Consider the following 18,795-nt stretch of genomic DNA (forward strand, 5'->3'; position numbering starts at 1 on the left):
AATGACAACATTTTTGAGGCTAAAAAGTCATTAATTTTAAATTATTTATTTTCTGTTGAATAATTTTTGTATTGGTGTTGGTGGTGTTGTTGCTGCTGCTGCCGTTTCAGTTGCCGAGCATAAAATTCATTATTGGTGATGTGGTTTAAATATAGATAACATTTTTATATCAAGTGTTTGATTTTGCTGAAATGTCTCGCCTGAGTTACGTTGAAAAGCCATAATGCGGCCAACAGTGAGGTCACCAAAAAGGGTCTACGTTGGGCGCCATATTTGCGGTGCAAGAGTTGCGACGGATGTGCCAACGAGTGTGTGAGTGTCTCAGTGCGTGCGTTTGTATTTGTGGTCCTTTTGCATAAAAGTGTAATGAAATGATTTGGTTTAAATGTTGTGGTTAACCGTGATTTTGATGTGCCGTCGTCGTTTCGTATTGATTTATGTTCTCTTAGATTGCGAACAGATTAAATGTTGTGTGAAACCTCAAACTTACAGGATGTGCGGTTAACAGAGGATGTTCGGTGGTGTTGGTGCTTTTGTAACATCTCTTTGCATTGTATTGTGTCAATGCGATATCATCAACATCAGCCACATCATCGATATCAGCCTCATCTCGGATGATACCTTTTTAAAGTGAAACGCTTGAAAGGAAAAAAGGTCATTGATGTTAGACAGAGCGTTCAGTTATCGAACGAAGGATTGATGGATTTCAATTTATCATTTTATTCATTTTTGAAAAATAATAAAATTAATAAGTAATGCAATGCCATGTTCAACATGAATGGACGAGGGATCGAATCCTTTTTCGAAATCAAACAGAATGTAATTAAAATGTTTGTGTTTTGTTGTGGCCAATTGAAATTTATTGTTTACCAAACGTTGTTAGTTATTTACATAAATGGACGGCTTTGATTTGAAGTCGAATTAATACCGTTTTGAAATGTAAAGTCTGAGACCTTTACGTGTGGCCTTTAATCCCTCAACATAAATCTTTAGAAGGACAGTTAATGATATAATGTGCAATCATTAACCGTCTTTAAAGAATTAGGGATAATATTGGTTTCTATATCTATAAAAGAGGAAGATGTTTGTATGTGTGTTTGTTTTTATACCCTACACCACAAGGTGGTCAGGGTATTGTGTCTTGACTTGTGGCAAAAAGAAACGAGATGGACCCATAGTTCCTCTTGATGATCTGCATAGAAACACATTCTGAGTCGATTTATACATGTCCGTCCGACTGTCCATGTATTTTTGTAAACAAAGTACAGGTCGCATTTCATGCCCGATCCAGATGAAATTTTTTACAAATCATTCACATGACCCAAGTACGAACCCTATTAAAATTGGAGATTATCGGTAAAAATGTAGATATAGCTCCCATATATGTCTTCGTCCGATTTGCTTTTTATTGTGCACCAACCGTGTAATATCAGCCCGAATAGTATTGAATTTTGCACATGCAACCAAATTAGGCCTGAAAATAAGTATGCCAAATTTGATCGAAATCGGTTCAAATATAGCTATAGCTCCCATTTATATTGTGTATCCGATTTGTTATTTTTGTCCTCCGCAGCCGTAATATTCACTCTGTAACAACAATATTTGGGGAAATATATCAAATATAGCTCAGAAATGCATTTGCTAAATTTTATCGGGATCGGGTAAGATTCGGATATAGCTCCCATATATAACTTCGTCCGATTTAACTTTTTTGTCCACCAAACGTCTAGTATTGGCCCAAATGAGCTGGAATTCGGCACTTACGACCGAAGTGAGTCGAGAAGCTAGTATGTCAAATTTCGCTTCAGATATAGCTATATCTGTCATATATATAGTTCATGCCACAACCGTAATATGCACTCCGTTACAACAATATTTAGGGAAATATGTGAAATACAGCTCTGAAATATCTTTGCCAAATTTTATCGAAATCGGTTCAGATTTGGTTAAAGCTCCCACATATATATCTTTATACGATTTCAAGTTAATTGTGCTCTAATTGGCCAATACAAGTCCGAAATTAAAAGATACAAATGCTTCGGCATATTTAGTCTTTTGAACTTTAAATTATAATTATAATCATAGCGTGTATGACTGAATTCTCCAATAAAAACTTTTAATTGTTATGTGGAGCTCTACTAAATAAGCAAAGTGGTGTTGGGTATCAAAAAGTCGGTCCCGCCCGACTTTAAGATTTTTTTACTGGTTTTATTTGTAATTTATGGACTCGAAACCCACTTCACAGATTATCCAAGTATACTACAACATCGCCTGAGAGTAACAGAGAACTGGAGATATAGCATAGAAATGGAGGTACCTCCCAAAAAATTTAGATTTTATATGCACATATCTATTGATCGATTAGATACGATATCAAAATTTGAAATATGCAAAGGAATTTGAAACATTTGCCAAATTATTTTGAAATCGGCTCAGATTTCAATATACAGGGTAAGATAAAAAAAACTGCAACAAACTTCAGACTGCTGACATTTCAAAGGCAATCGTCCGACAGCTATTAAAATTTTTGCAGTGACAGCTCATTATATTATTTACAAGCGTACAAAAGCATTTTGGTGAGAATTTCCCAGAAAAAAAGTTATTCGTGATGGAATTCATGCGTGATAGTGTGATTTCTTTATTTTTGGCTGGAAGACCACAAGTGTTAGAGTACTCCTGCATTTAAATGTAAATAAATCTTTTGTGTCTCGTACCATCGCTCGCTACCGTGATACTGGTAGCGTAGCCCGACGTCAAGGAAGTGGACGGAAGAATGCAACAACATCAGCAGAAATGGTTCGAAAAGTAAAGAATCGACTTGGTCGAAACCCGCGTCGCAGTGGCCGAACATTGGCTCGTGAGCTGAACATATCGCCATTTTTCATTCAGGAAATATTGAAAAATGAGCTCGGGGTAAAGCCATTGAAATTCCAAAAAGTGCAAGAACATACACCGCAACAGAAAGAAAATAGACTCAAAAGAGCTAAAGAGTTGCTTCGCTTGGCTGAAAGTTGTGAACTGCCGAATTTGGTTTTCTCCGATGAAAAAACATTCGTTGTCCAGCAGTTTGTAAACAAACAAAATTATCCTGTTCCTTGCCAGAGAGGTCTGGTGAAAATGTGCACCTTCGGTTGGCCACCAGAACTCAAGCGCCGGCCATGGTCATGGCGTGGGCCTGCATAACAGCTCTCCGCTCTTATTAATCGACCGTGGCATCAGAATAAATGTCGAATATTATCGCGAATACATTGTGGAGGGTGTACTAAAGCCTTGGGGATGCAAATATTTTGGCCGCAGACCTTGGATATTCAAACAGGACTCAGCACCATCGCACTCACCACGCGCCACCCAAGAATGTTTAAAAATTAGGTTCCTCGATTCATTTCCAGCCCACAATGGCTACTAAAATCTCCGGATACCAATCCGTTGGACTATTTTGTCTGGAGCATTTTGGAAAACAAGGTTGGCACTAAAAAATACCAAAATGTTAATCACCTCAAGCAAGCTCATCGCCGGGAATGGGCCAAAATACCGCAGAGCAATATTCGGGCAGCGTGTGATAGTTTCGTTGGCAGTTTGAAGGCCTTAATTCGTGCCAAAGGTGACCAATTCTAACAAATCTAAACTTATTCCAAAATTTGATGCTATTTCCGACATTTTTGCTTTCAGTCATTAAAATTTAAAAAATGTGAAAATTATGGCGTTTGACTTTGTTGCAGTTATTATGTCTCACCCTGTATTTATATCTTATTTAGTTAGATCCGATGTGAAATGGACAATATTGGCCCATTCTTTCGGCACCTACTCCATAGAGGGTCAAAAATTTGAATAATCACAAGAGAAGTCGAAATATATTTAAATAAATAATAATAAAATTTTGTTTTTATAAAAACAACAATATAGGGATAAAGCCTAACCATTTTGCAACAACAAAATACTATGGTTTCCCGAACAAACAAGCCAACACTGTCCTATTAATAGACAAGACACGGTTGACGAAGGGGTTTTTGTTGTAACAGACAAAACCAACTTACATGGTTATGCTACTTCGTTCAGGCTGAACGAAAGCATAACAAGTGGAGAAAGATGTAAATGTTTATAAGTACGGTTGTAAGATTTAGAAGCCTTTCCAAAAGAATTTTAGTTTTATTTAATTCTTTGTTTCCTCTTCTATTGAGCTTACGATCTCGTCACTTGGGTAAAAATTTTTTTTTGTCATAGAAGTTATTTTTAAAATATCTTCTGGGGAGAATATCCCAGACAAAAAACAAGGGAACTGACGAGGATTGGTGGCTCTTTCCGAAACCCAGGCATTCCCTGCCTTACCCCCTGGTAAACATTACCATCGTTCTCCACTAATAAAAAAACTTTGTTTTTATAAAATCAACAATAAAAGGATAAAGCCTAACCATTTTGCAACAACAAAATTTAAATAATCACACTTTGGCTTAGGGTATACATTCACAAGTGTCCAATATCCGGTATGGGTTGTGGAAAGTTGTAAGTGGATTTTTAAATTCTCAGGATGTCGATTATAAGCCCAAAAGTTTCGGGTTCATAGTACAAACTTGTGACTATACACAAAGAGAACATCAAAATATTGTGATATATTTCCCAATATTTAATATAGAGCTTTGGAAATTTATAGGAATTTATTGTTTCTTTTTAAGTCAAGTATCAAGTATCTGCTTAATTTTTCCTGTAATTATTCAATTATTTTTTTATTATTATTTATGACCCTTTTGCTGCAGAGAATGAATAAAATTTGACACAATGGTTTCACATTTTTAAGAAATGAGATTTTTTATATTTTTATGTTTCTGGTCAAATATTTTAGTGTAGTCTTAAAACCTATTTTCTTAGTTCCCCTAGATATGCGCAGTTAAGATTGATAATACTCGTTAATTCAACTCTAGATTTTTATGTCAATTTAGTTAAGAGTTTTTTCTATTTCCCCTGCCTGTCACAACCACACTCCAGGCTTAGTGCCACGACAACATCTATTCCAGATTAGCCTCGATCTATTCGCGATATGACTAGTCTACATAAAATACAATTAGCTTCGAGTGCCGTTGAAAGCTATTGCCCATACTCTACGTTCTATGTCAATTTCCTAGTTTTTTTTCGCCCTCTCCCTTTGTTGTCTATGACGAATGTACTATGTATGGCAGTCATACGCTTAGAAATTCATTCTTTCTTTCCACCATGCTAAGTCCATTGTTTCACATTGTCAACGAATATGCAGTGTTCCAACATTCCATAGGACTGCTCCAGAATTCCACATTTACTTCTTGTTGTACAATCCTTTCATAGTTTTTTTTTTCCGCCGTTCGCTATCTGACAACTGGCATTGTCAACATGTCACTGTTCCCGGCAGCAACAAATCGGCAGGCACTAAGAAGATAAGTACTTTAAATGCTTGTCTCGCAGGCAAGCGGATGTATGAATACGGAAAAAAATATTTTGTTTTTGTTGCCTCGCCGGAAGAATATTTATGTAGATATTTGCGGAAGGAAAGAAGTAGATAACAACAAAACAATATTTATTTGTTTAAGAAAAAGAAATTGATAATATTGTAAAAAATGAAGTAAAGCAGCGTTATGTTCGTCAAAACCGAATTTGTTATACCCTCCATTATTAGAAAATATAAATTTGGAAAAATATGCTCGAGTGAATCCTTAATGAATTATTTTTATTGATTTGCCAACAATCAAAAATGTCAAAAAATTGCTGCAAAATATTTTGAAAATCATCAGAATATCTTTTGTTTGGATGTGGAATTACTATACATACGAAAGGTGTTTAGATACGAAGACCTCCCAAAGGATCCATACTTGGAATATTTACAAATATTCGAAAATGCGAAATAATATACCTTTTTTTAACCAGCATTCTAATTCAAACTTCGTATCTCTCAAAATATTAAATGTAAAGTGAGTTTATACCGGCCCACTATATTTGTTACCTCGTCCGAAAAATGTGAAAAATAATATATCACATATAAAGCCAACAATGTCCACGTTTTAGTTCAAGCTTGGCATACCTAAATTTAAGCCGCCTATATGTCAAGATTGAAAATGGACAATATCGGTCTATTCCTTTGTACCACCAACAGAAATATTCTACAATTTAATAACAAGATGTCTCAAAACTTTGAAATTACAGACTGATTTTTTTCCAAGCATTTCAGGACTTTTTATACCCTCCACCATTCTATTGAGGGTATACATACGTCTGTATTTTGTAAGGCTAAAATTTTGCACATATGTGTATTTTTTCAGTAGGGCACGTTATTTTATAGCCCCCATATTACGGTACCTCCCAATATTCGGTATCTTGAGGATCTTAGTGACATTATTTACTGGAATTGTTTTAAATTTTCTATTTGAATTTCGAAATCGGTACTACAGCCTACAACAAAAAATTAATAATGCAGGTGAACGTGTTCGTATAGCTAACATATAACGGCCCGAACGCTTTTCTGTGAATGGAGCATATACAGGGTGATATAAAGAAAACTACAACAAAGTCAAGCGCCATAATTTTTCATTTTTTTTTTAATTTTTTTCAGTGAAAGCAAAAAATTTCGGAAATAGCATGACATTTTAGAATAAGTTTAGATTTGTTCGAATTGGTCACCTTTGGCACGAATTATGGCCTTCAAATGGCCACTGAAACCGTCACACACTGTACGAATGCTGCTCTGCGGTATTTTGGCTCATTCCTGTCGAAGCTCGTGCCTGAGGTGATCGACACTTTGGTATTTTTTGGTGCCAACCTTGCCCTCTAAAATACTCCAGACACAATAGCCCAACGGATTGGTATACGGAGATTTTGGTGGTCATTGTGAGCTGGAAATGAAGCGAGGAATCTCATTTTGTAACCATTGTTGGGTGGCGCGTGCTGCGTCCTGTTGGAATGTCCAAGGTCTGCGGCCAAAATGTTTGCGTGCCCAAGGCTTTAATACACCCACCAGAATATTTTCGCGATAATATTCGGCATTTATGGCGCCACGATTAATAAGAGCGGAGAGCGACCATCAACTGTTATGGCGGCCCACACCATCACCATTTTCGGGGCTTGAGTTCTGGTGGCCAACCGAATGTGAACGTTTTCAGATGACCGCTTTGCAAATAAGCACGATAATTTTTTTGTTTACAAACTGCTGGACAACGAATGTTTTCTCATCGGACAAAACCAAGTTCGACAGTTCGCACTTTCGGCCAAGCGATTCAGCTCTTTTGAATCTATTTTCTTTCTGTTGCGGTGTAAGTTCTTGCACTTTTTGCTATTTCAATGGCTTTACCCCGAGCTCATTTTTTAATATTTGCCGAATAGAATATTGCGATATGTTCACCTCACGAGGCATTTTTTCGGCAACTGCGACGCGGGTTTCGATCAAGTTGCTTTTTTTATTTTCGAACCATTTCTGCTGATGTTGATATCGGTCTACGGTACCAGTATCACGGTAACGAGCATGGTACACAAAAGACACACAAGATTTATTCACATTTAACTGCTGGAGTGCTCTAACTATGGCCACCTGTGGTTTTCCAGCAAAATATAAAGAAATCGCACTATCACGCTTCAATTCCTTCACGAATAACTTCTTTTCTGGAAAATTCTCGCCAAAATGCTTTTGTACGCTTGTAAACATTATAATGAGCTGTCACTGGAATAATTTTAACAGCTGTCGGTCGAGTGGCTTAGAAATGACAGCAGTCTGAAGTTGGTTGCAGTTTTTTTTTATCTCACCCTGCATTGGTCTCTTTTTTTGTTACTCCCCCACATAAATTTAAAATTTTGCAAAATAATAATTGTATAGGAAACGCATAGAATAACGTATTCTATTTAAATTTTTCATGTCGTAATATTTGCCTGACGCTTGTGTTAAGAACAATAATACTGGTCCACTTCTTTTGGTACTTCCCCTACACAGATAACAGATTTTTAGCTTTAAGAAGGTTGATGTATGATGTTCTTCAAACCTAGCATTTCTCAATATTTTTGCTGAAAATATATTTTTTGAGAAAACGTTCCATTCCTTCAGGAACCTCAACCGCACACAATTAAAATTTTGAAAAATCATAAATCATAGATATATGCTGTGCCGAAGTCCATCATTTAGTCCAAACTTGAAATATCGCAAAAACAAAAAACAATGGTCACATCATATCCAGAGGATGAATATCGTTTATATGTTTTTAAATATAGTCTATAAAATAATTTCGATATTAAATATTTTTTCGAATTGATCTGGAATAATAAAAACATTTGCTTTTCTAGTTGTCATACTCAAACATGTATGAATGTATGAGTCTCTGTTTTGATTCTAACCCCATTCTATCTGTTACAATGCACGACAAACGCCAATTCGACTTCATACTTACAGTGATGACAATGCTGACAACAATGGTTGAAAACATTGAAAGGCCCTTTCCCTCCCCGTCAAAAGATTGGTAAAGGGGATTACATTTTGTCGTCTCTTATAGAATTTTTCGTCAACCAACATTATGGTTTCATGTTTGTTTTTTTTTTTTTTTTCTTCCATAATGTATTTTCGCCACGTCATTCATCATTTTCGCATTAAACGTATTTACTGGAGTAGAAAAATATTGAAAATTTCGTAAGCTTTTGTTTTTGTGGCCAAACGAACGAACGAACGAACAAACAATTGGAGCATCCAAACAAATCATAAATATGTACGTAAGTGTGTGTGTGTGTGTCGTCAACGTCATTGTACTGTCACCGTCACAAAGACAAAAGAGCGCCAACAAAAGTGGTATTAAAGACAATGAAATGAAATGCGGATTGTGTAAATTGTAAAGTGCTTACAGAAGTGAATTTTTGCGATTGCAATTTTTTTCGTTCACTCTCTCTCTCTCTCCGTGATTGTGAAGTGCGAGAGGTTTGTTTAGATAAAAATGAAAGAATTTGTTTGATACCCTACGGCAATTTTTATTTATTTGTTGATGCTTCGCAGTTATTCAGAAGATTCGAGTCCCTTTTTTTCCTTTTGAGGAAATTGAAAGAAAATTCGAAGACTTCTGACAGCTCCAAGTCCTGTCGACATCTTACCATATAAGTTGATTGAAAATAAGTTATTTTTTGTTAATCGCCTACTTAATTCGAAGAAGTCTTGCTGTCTTCCTTTTTACGCATGATATAAACCTTGGATGCATTTATGTTGTTTAGGTATTTAGAAAGCGATGTCTATTACAGAAGGCCTGACCAAAGCTAACCTCGGAACGAAAAGTATTAAAAAGTTCTAAATATGCTACCCTTTTTATTTGAAGAAGAAGTAGAACTGGAACTCATAAATTTGAAATGAAGGTCACTATGTAGTGTAAAGTAAATATACCGAAGGGTTTTTGGAAAATCACACAATGAATGAACGAAGTACTAAAATGTACTACATTTAGTACAAATTTGTATCATGTGAACGGTTAGAACTTAAAACTAAAATTTGGAATAGGAAACAAGGTTGAGGAGTAGAGTCGATGTAAGGAGGTAGTTTAGGAAGTGTGTAGTCATGTAAACGAAAAGTACTAAACAGTACAATCTGAATTTTGAGGAACGTATGGAGCAGGAGTCTTGAAATTTGAAATTAACAATATTGGCGGAGTTTAGAATTGGAATATGGAGGAAGTTTTCGATGTTTGTACTTATTTGCACGAAAAGTACTAAATGGAACTAAGTTTGGTACAGTTTCAATTTCGTACTTATGTGTACTAAATGGTACAAAAAATGTTGGAATCCTGAAATTTGAAAATAATATTACTGTTGCATTGTAGGACTGAGGTAAGTAGATAGTTTTGGAAATTCGTACCCATGTGTACTAAATGGTTCTGAAGTTGGTATAATTTAAATTTGGGGAGAACCACTAGAGTTGGAATCCTAAAATTTATGAATAAGATTACTATTGCTTTGTAAGATAGAGGAATGTAGTTTGTTTTGGAAATTCGTACCAATGTGTACTAAATGATGAAAAGATAAAGTTGAAATCCTGAAATTTTAAAATGAAATTTCTATTGGACTGTATTATGCAGGTTGTTATGGATATATGTACTTATGTGTGCTAAATTAGGTACAAATTGGAATTGTGGTGAACGGATAGAGCCTGAATTCTGATATTTGGAATGAGAGTCACTGATGGAGTGCTGGACAGATGTACCAAATTTTTAGTGGAAATTCTTACTTTTTGGTTACGAAAAGTTCTGAAAATGGTGCTTAACTTTCCTGAAATGTGAATCGGTGAATCGGTGTAGTGCTGGACAGATGTTTCAAATTTTGAAGAACCTTGAAAAATTAAAGAAAACTTCAAAAAATACCACTTAAATGAAACTCGTTAAACGCGGGCTATACGAAGACGTGGTCATTAGCAAGTAATTTTTCTCATAGGCTGTAATATCCATTCCGAACTTCGAATACGAAATTTGAATCCATTCCGTTAAATAACGTCCCTAATATCATCAAATTTGAAGCAAAAAATTGTAAAAAAAAATTTGCAAAATCATCAGTATACCGAATACCGGGTGGTATTGTTGTATTGGGCTACAGGGATAGATGAAAAAACTGCAACAAAGTCAAACGCCATAATTTTTATTTTTTTTTTTTTAATTTTATTGAATGAGACCAAAAATTTCGGAAATAGAATCAAATTTTAGAATAAGTTTAGATTTGTTCAAATTAGTCACCTTTTGCACAAATTATGGCCTTCAAACGGCCAATAAAACCGTCACACGTTGCCCGAATGTTGCTCTGCTGTATTTTGGCCCTTTCACGGCGAAGCGCCTGCTTGAGGTGATCGCTACTTTGAAATTTTTTAGTGCCAACCTTGCTTTTCAAAATACTCCAGACACTATAGTCCAACGGATTGGCATCCGCAGATTTTGGTGGCCATTGTACACTGGAAATGAAGCGAGGAACCTCATTTTGTAACCATTTTTGGGTGGCGCGTGCTGAGTGCGATGGTCTTGAGTCCTGTTTGAATGTCCAAGGTCTGCGTCCGAAATGTTTGCATGCCCAAGGCTTTAATAGATCCTCCAGAATATTTTCGCGATAATATTCGTCATTTATTCTGATGCCACAGTCGAATAATACGAGCGATGAGCGACCATCGGCTGTTGTGGCGGCCTTGAGTTCTGGTGGCCAACCGAAGTAAACATGATAATTTTGTTTGTTTTTAAACTGCTAGACAACGAATGTATTCTCATCGGAGAAAACCACATTCGGCAGTTCACCACCTTCGGCCAAGCCAAGCAACCGTTTAGCTTTTTGAGTCTATTTTCTTTCTGTTGCGGTGTAAGTTCTTGCACTTTCTAGAATTTCAACGGCTTTACCTCGAGCTCATTTTTCAATATTTGCCGAATGGAATATTGCGATATGTAGTCGCTTCTTTACTTTTCGAAACATTTCTTCTGATGTGTTGTTTTCTTCTGATCACTTCCTTAACGTCGAGCTACGCTACTAGTATCACGGTAACAAGCGATGGTACGAGACACAAAAGATTTATTGACACTTAAATGCTGGAGTGCTCTAACGATAGCCACTGGTGGTTTTCCAGCCAAATATAAAGAATCACACTTGAATTCCATCACGAATAACTTATTTTCTGGAAAATTGTCAAGAAAATGCTTTTCTACGCTTGTAAACAATATAATGAGCTGTCACTGGAATAATTTTAACAGCTGTCGGACGAGTGGCTTTGAAATGACAGCAGTCTGAAGTTGGTTGCAGTTTTTTTTCATCTCACCCTGTATACGATATTGTGGACCGATATAGCCCATCATTGAACTTGACCTCCTGCATCAAAAAACCTGATCTGTGCTTCCTATCTTAATTCGCCTTGACTCTAACCTGATTGCAACAGACGGACAGACAAACGGACGGACAGGGCTAAATCGTCTTAGAATTTTACGCTGTTACGTCTTAAATTAAAATTATTTCGATACGAATGGAATGACGAACCTAATACAGGGTTGCCCATATTCGACGGACATTTGGGCCCTTTGGGCCCATTCCAATCGACGAGGCTTGTCCGCAGGCAACATTCTTTGTGTCAATTGAATTTTGTACGGGAACAAATGCAAATCAATGCGAATAATCCGTTGTAAAGTGGACCGAGCCATGCCATTTCGCGTGGCGTATATTGGTTCATGGTAAAAATCTGCTTGTACTGACGCTTCAAACGCGGTATGTCATTAATCGATGTGACATCTCTGTCAAAAGTTATGGCATTGCCAGATGGGTCCGTCGAATATGGACAACCTTGTATACCCTCCATAATATGTATGGTGGAGGGTATACAAAGGCCTAACACAAATTGTTAAAACGAAACGAAAATTTTAAGGTGCTAGTCTGAATTAAATGCAGTTCTGTAATTGACTATTGCCTTGATGACCATAGGATGAGTCTATATATTTTTCGGAACTCCTACATCCTAGCTCGTTTATTCGTATGAAAATCCCTTCACTGAAATATTGCATTCCTCCTCTAATTTATTTTCTAAATTAAGTTAAGTCTCCTTCCAGGAACCAAACTATCCAAATTGTCATGCCACAACCCAATTTTAGTTGTATCACCTTTCCAAGAAATAATTGAATATTCATTTGCATTTTATTTTGTGTTCTGACCACAAGATTTTCTAAGAAAGAAAACACACTTCTTGGCTACAAACATCTCGTCGAGAAAACAAGTCGAATACTTGTTCCAATGCTACACAGATTTCTTTATCTACTGCCCATAAAAAGAAAATTAAAAACATTCTACAAATCTTTGGCACACTACCAGGGTTTGTTTTTCGTTCTCGAGAAATTAGATCAAGGACTTTCTTTCTTTGAAGCTGACTGACCCACTTAGCATTTCCATAATGCGATATCTTCATTTCGAGTAGGTTCGCTCTTAATTATCGTAGTCCTTCTTTTTCGCAACCAATTCAGTATTCATTGCTACATTTCGTTTCATTCTCGTTCTCTCTCTCTGTGTGTGTGTGTGCGGGGTTCTTTTTTATCTCTGTTTCAGTTTTTCTGTGGACATGAATGGAATATTAAACCATCATTTCCTTTTGTGTTTAAATGGAAATAATGTCTGCTTTTTATGGTCATAATTGAAGTGGCAATGACAGCAAATTTTAGCTAAGGCCGGTGAAACTGATGCCGCTGCCGCTGTTGCTGCTGCCATTGCTGCGGGTACTTAATGCAAACATTGGTCTTTGGCTAACACAATACAATGGCACACAACCACTCTCTCACACACACACAGAGAGAGAAAGAATAACGAGGAGTAGAAAAGAGCTGACGTCTAATTTGGCCGCTGTATCAAACGAATTTGAGGTAATTAAAAAGTCAACAATAATTATGTAAATGTAACCCGCTGTCTTTCCAGCTGACAAACTTCATTGGGATACTAATTTCGGTCATCGTAATTATAAGATTTCATCTTCAAATCATTGCTTCATTATCGCCAGCACAAAAATTATGAAAGCATATTATTTGAAGGTGATAATGGATGCAGGAATATGTAATTATTCGGCGGCTAACATTACCATTCAGTAGGGTGTAGAAAATATATTGAATTTCATAATAAGAATAAGTTGAATTATGCAAGATGGATTTTAAATTGTTATGCTCTACAACACAATGTGTTGGGGGTATTATAGACTTGATTGGGACAAAAATTATGTAACACCTCGAAATGTTGGTCCCAGTTATAAACGGGTACAAAAAAAAAATTATTCAATCGCGAATATTTTAAATGGCAGTGAAATCAAAAATACAGGAAGAGGTAATTTCTGGCCGTAAAATACTGATATTCAAGATACCGCTTATATATCAACGACAATCTCATATGTCCACAAAGGGGATATTGGATAGACCGCTTTGAACTCAAGAACGGATGGGAGAATTTTGACACTTTTCACCAACTCAGAATGGCCTTTTGACAGAAAAAAGAAAAAAATCAAGAAAATTTGCACAAAAAGTTGGATGAGAAAGTGAGAACATTTTTCTGTTAAATTGTTTGACATTATTCTTTTTTTGTCAATTGTATAATAATATACAGGGTGAGATGAAAAAACTGCAACTAACTTCAGACTGGGGTCATTTTTAAGACACTCGTCCGACAGCTGTAAAAATTATTCCAGTGACAGCTCATGTTATTGTTTACAAGCGTACAAAGAGCGAAGAAGAAGAATTTTCTAGAAAAAAGTTTTTTGTTATGAAATTCAAGCGTGATTTCTTTATATTTGGCTGGAAAACCACAAGTGGCAATCGTTAGAACACTCCAGCATTTAAATGTGAATAAATCGTTTGTGTCTCATACCATCGTTCGTTACCGTGATACTGGTAGCGTAGCCCGACGTTAAGGAAGTGGGCGGAAGAAAACGGCAACATCAACAGAAATGGTTCGAAAAGTAAAAAAGCGACTTGATCGAAATCCGGGTCGCAGTGGCTTCGTGACCTGAACATATCGCAATATTCGATTCGGCAAATATTGAAAAATGAGGCCCGGGGTAAAGCCATTGAAATTCCAAAAAGTGCAAGAACTTAAACCGCAACAGGAAGAAAATAAACTTAAAAGAGCTAGAGAAAGAGGTGAGCTGTCGAATTTTGTTTTCTCCGATGAGAAAACATTCGTTGACCAGCAGTTTGTAAACAAACAAAATGATCGTATTTACTTGCCAAAGAGGTCAGCTAAAAATGCACCTTCGGTTGGCCACCAGAACTCAAGCGCTGGCCATGGTCACAAAAAGAGGTTCCTCGATTCATTTTCATCGCACAATTGCCACCAAAATCTCCGGATACCAATCCGTTGGACTAATGTGTCTGGAGTATTTTGGAAAGCAAGGTTGGCACTAAAAATACCAAAGTGTATTAGCGTTTTCGGTTTTCGTTTCTTTTTCTGTGCTTTCTTAAAAATATCTATGCTGCTTTATCAAAAATATTCTCCAAATTTCCAGTTTAATAGCTCTGGTGGTCAACGAAAAAATTTCCTTTAAACATCCAGATTAATAGCTCTGATGGTCCTTGAAATTTTAGATGTGATAGATTTTAGAAACTATTTCCACAAACTTCGGAGTGAAAGTTCTTGTAAAATATTCCGCCAAACTTCTAGATTGAATAATAAAAAAAATATTCTTAAACAAGTAAGCAAAGGCTATAGTCGTGCGGGGCCGACCATGTGATACCCTACAACACTACAATATCTTATAAGATCTCTTATGTCCAAAACATTTTAGAAGATTTCGCTTTTGAAATTATGTCATAGAGGACTGCCCAGATACTACCTTTAGCAAGGGACATGTGCCCAAAATTTACGCACTCCGTCGTGTTGTTGGAGTCCGTTTTTACAGCTAAATATAATCCAATGGTCATCCAAAATGCTAGACTTCTTCCCTGTCTCTAACTACATTCACATGCAAAATTCCGTGTCGATTGGTTTCAATTGTGTGATGAGGATTTTTTTTCTGTTTTTGGTTCATTTGAACCCCTAAGTATTTAGCGATCATCTTCAAAAGCAAGAGGCCCCTCTGTATCTCTAAATTTAGACTCATTTGCTTGTCTACGATATTTGGCTATATTCGTCAACGAAATCAGCATAAAAAAGCCAGAAGTTCGCCTTTTGTGTATTTCGGATATCATCTGTAAGTAATGTTGGTATTTTTTCACACAAAAGTAGTGGTCCATTCTACCCGCTGTCCTAAACTGTAACTTCATGCGAGATTTCATGTCCTTTGGTTTTTTTGTGACCGTTATAACGGCTTCAAAATCAGGAACATTTTTAGTTGTTTGTCCATTTCAAACCCTAAATATATTGCGGACATCTTTGAAAGCAATAGGCCTAGCCCTTCTGCGCCTAACCCTACCCTTTTGCGTGAGGATCGGACGATAATTGCAATCTGCATATAATATCCCCAACCTGTGTTGTAAAGTGCAAAAATATTACGAAATATACACTTCAATATTGTAAGTCAAATTGAAAAAAATATTTCGCCGGGATTAAAAATATTCGCGGTTTAAGGAAAAAATTGACTTTTATTTAACACAAAACTTATGGTCTATTTCACGCACTAAGTATTATCCGATTACCATCCAAATTGGAAGGCATCTGCCCAGCCCTAAGATCTAGCCCCCTGATAACTTTCGAGTCGTTTGATCTATAATTTCGACCTGTGGAGCAACTGCAAAATCATGAAATTTTTAAATTTTTGGTCCACATCAACCCCTAAATATTATGCGATTATCTCCAAAAGCAATGGAGTTCTATTCTTACCCTAACCCCATCTTCATTTTCAATTTCGTGAGAATCGGGCCATAATTGCGACCTGTAGAGTGATTACAAATTATCACGTACAGACGGACGGACGGACATACATAGCTAGATCGCTCGGCGAGATTGGAAGATATACCTTCCTATGTGGAAACCAATATTTCGAGGTGTTACATAATTTTTGGCCCAATCACACTTATAATACCCCAACACATAGTGTTGTAGGGTATAAAAATCCACGTCAATTAAATAATGGCTCTTGAAAAATTATTCTTAAAAGTCTGCCTTATGGTCCTTGAAAAATTGTCTTCAAAAACCTGGAAAAAATGCTTTCAAGGACCTTGAAAAACTATCTTAAAATTCCACGTCCATTATTCTGATGTTAATTTAAGAACATATTCTAAATACAATCCACAGCTCTTGAAGCAATATTCTTAAGAAGTCCACTTTGTAAGGCTTAATAGTCCTTGAAAAGAGAGTTTAAGAAAACCCTTTCTAAAAGCCATCAAAGTCCTTGGGAAAATATTGCTAAATAATCTGCATTGTTGGTCTGATGTTCCTTAAAAAAATATTCTAAGAAACACAGGTTGATAGCTTCCATTGTTATTGAAGTATAGTCTTAAAAGAGCACTGTTAGCTTCTAAAGGTCCTTGAGGAAATATTTTTACACTCCCACTCTAGTTCCTTTAAAGGTATTAAAAAATGGAAAAAAACCACGATAGTTATAAAGGTTTTAGGAAAATATTAAAACATCCTTAAAAGGTCCTTGAAAAAATGTTTCTCAAAAATCCAAATTATTTCCTCTAAAGCTTGAAATCCACAAAAATTTCCATAAATGACCTTAAAACTATACTTTTAAAAACTTAATTTACTCACCCAGGATGTCTTTGGAAACATACCAATGGGATAATTGTAGAAAAAAAATAAATTCCGGTAACGTTGAAAAATTTTAAAAATATTTTATAAATCCACGTACAATTGAATGCCCTTAACACTTTTTTGAATCCATGCAGATGAAAGTCCTTGAAAAAAAAAAAAATAATCCGCTTACCAAAGAAAGTCCTTGGAAAAAATGTTGTCATAAGTCCACGTACCGATATAAAATATAAAACATTTAAAAAATCGACGAACCGATAGATTTTCTTAAAAAAGTATTTTCATAAATTCGTGTAAAGATGAATGTCCCTAAAACTTTATTAAAAATGCGCCTAACCCTTAAGAACCTTAAAATATTTATTTTTAATTATTTTTTTAAAGTCTTAGAAAAAAAGTTCTTTTTATAAATCTCGTACCAAAAAAGGTCCTTGAAAAAATATTTTAAAAATTTACTACCAATAAAGGTCCTTGGGAAAATATTTTTAAAAATTGACGAACCGAAAAATGTCTTTAAAAATATTTTTATAAATTCAAATGCCGATAAAGGTTCCTTAAACTCTTTTTAAAAATCCCATACCAAAAAAGGTCTTGGAAAAAATATTTAAAAAGTTTACTACCGATAAAGGTTTTTGGAAAAATATTTTTAAAAATTTACGAACCAATAAATGTTCTTAAAAAATATTTTTATAAATTCAAATACCGATATAGGTTCCTTAAACTCTATTTAAAAATGCGAACAACCCTTATGATCCTTAAAATTCTTTTTTTAATTAAACTTTCCCCTGACGACCCTTTATAGAATATTTTAAAAATCCACATTCCTCGAAAGGTCCTTGAAAATATATTTTTTATGATTCCTCGTACCGTCCTTGAACATTTTTTGAAAAACTTTTATTGAACACATGGCGCATTCATGAAATAATTTTAAATCCAAGTACTCATGTCTTTGAATAAAATAAATGCTGGTATAGTTATAGGCATTTAAATTGCTATTTTGACATCTCTGTGGATCCTTTCAATAATATTTAAAATAATCCACGCTAAAACTTCCTTAGACCCTTTTAAGAATTATTTAATAATTTCTCTTTGGTACATCAAATTCCTGTTATAAAAACCAAGCCCTTAATAACCCCTAGAAATTTTATAATTGTCTTGTATTAGTAGTCTTATGCCGCATAGAAACATTTTAACATTTTTCTATTTATATTTGTAATAATATTTTATTATCCTTTCCATATAAAAATACATTTATTTTTGTTACTTTTCTCTTGCAGCTTAGCCGAAGCAGCAATCAATGGTTGAAGAAATCCTATTAAATTTTACTCTCAACGACTAAAAAGCTAGAGTTATTTACGACCAAAGAACGCAACGACCCACCCACATAACAACAACATCTTATAACAAAAAATTCCAAATAAATTACAAGAAAAAAAAAAACGACGACTCAACGACCAAGATAAGATCCATGAACCAGAAGTCGATAAAACCAATTCAATGGCATTAGAGCCAAGACTAACCCTTGGACAAATCTAAATTGAATGAAGATGACAAAACAAAAACAACGATAGAAGAAATAAACTAAATCTTTAATTGAACCAATCGAAAAACAACGAACTAAATACAAGGAAGCGAAAGCAAGCCAACAAGGAC

General features: G+C 35.5%; 1 long non-coding RNA gene across 1 annotated transcript in view; it reads left to right on the plus strand.

The window, feature by feature from the left end:
* Nucleotides 1-18,582, plus strand: part of LOC131803049 (uncharacterized) — a 236,230-nt gene extending 217,648 nt beyond the window's left edge. Inside the window, exon 3 of the long non-coding RNA XR_009342459.1 lies at nucleotides 18,420-18,582. This is a non-coding gene — a long non-coding RNA (uncharacterized LOC131803049). The remainder of the gene's footprint in view (nucleotides 1-18,419) is intronic.
* Nucleotides 18,583-18,795: the final 213 nt, after the last annotated feature.

Source organism: Musca domestica, unplaced genomic scaffold (assembly GCF_030504385.1).
Source record: "Musca domestica strain aabys unplaced genomic scaffold, Musca_domestica.polishedcontigs.V.1.1 26, whole genome shotgun sequence".
In the NCBI taxonomy this organism is placed as follows: domain Eukaryota; kingdom Metazoa; phylum Arthropoda; class Insecta; order Diptera; family Muscidae; genus Musca; species Musca domestica.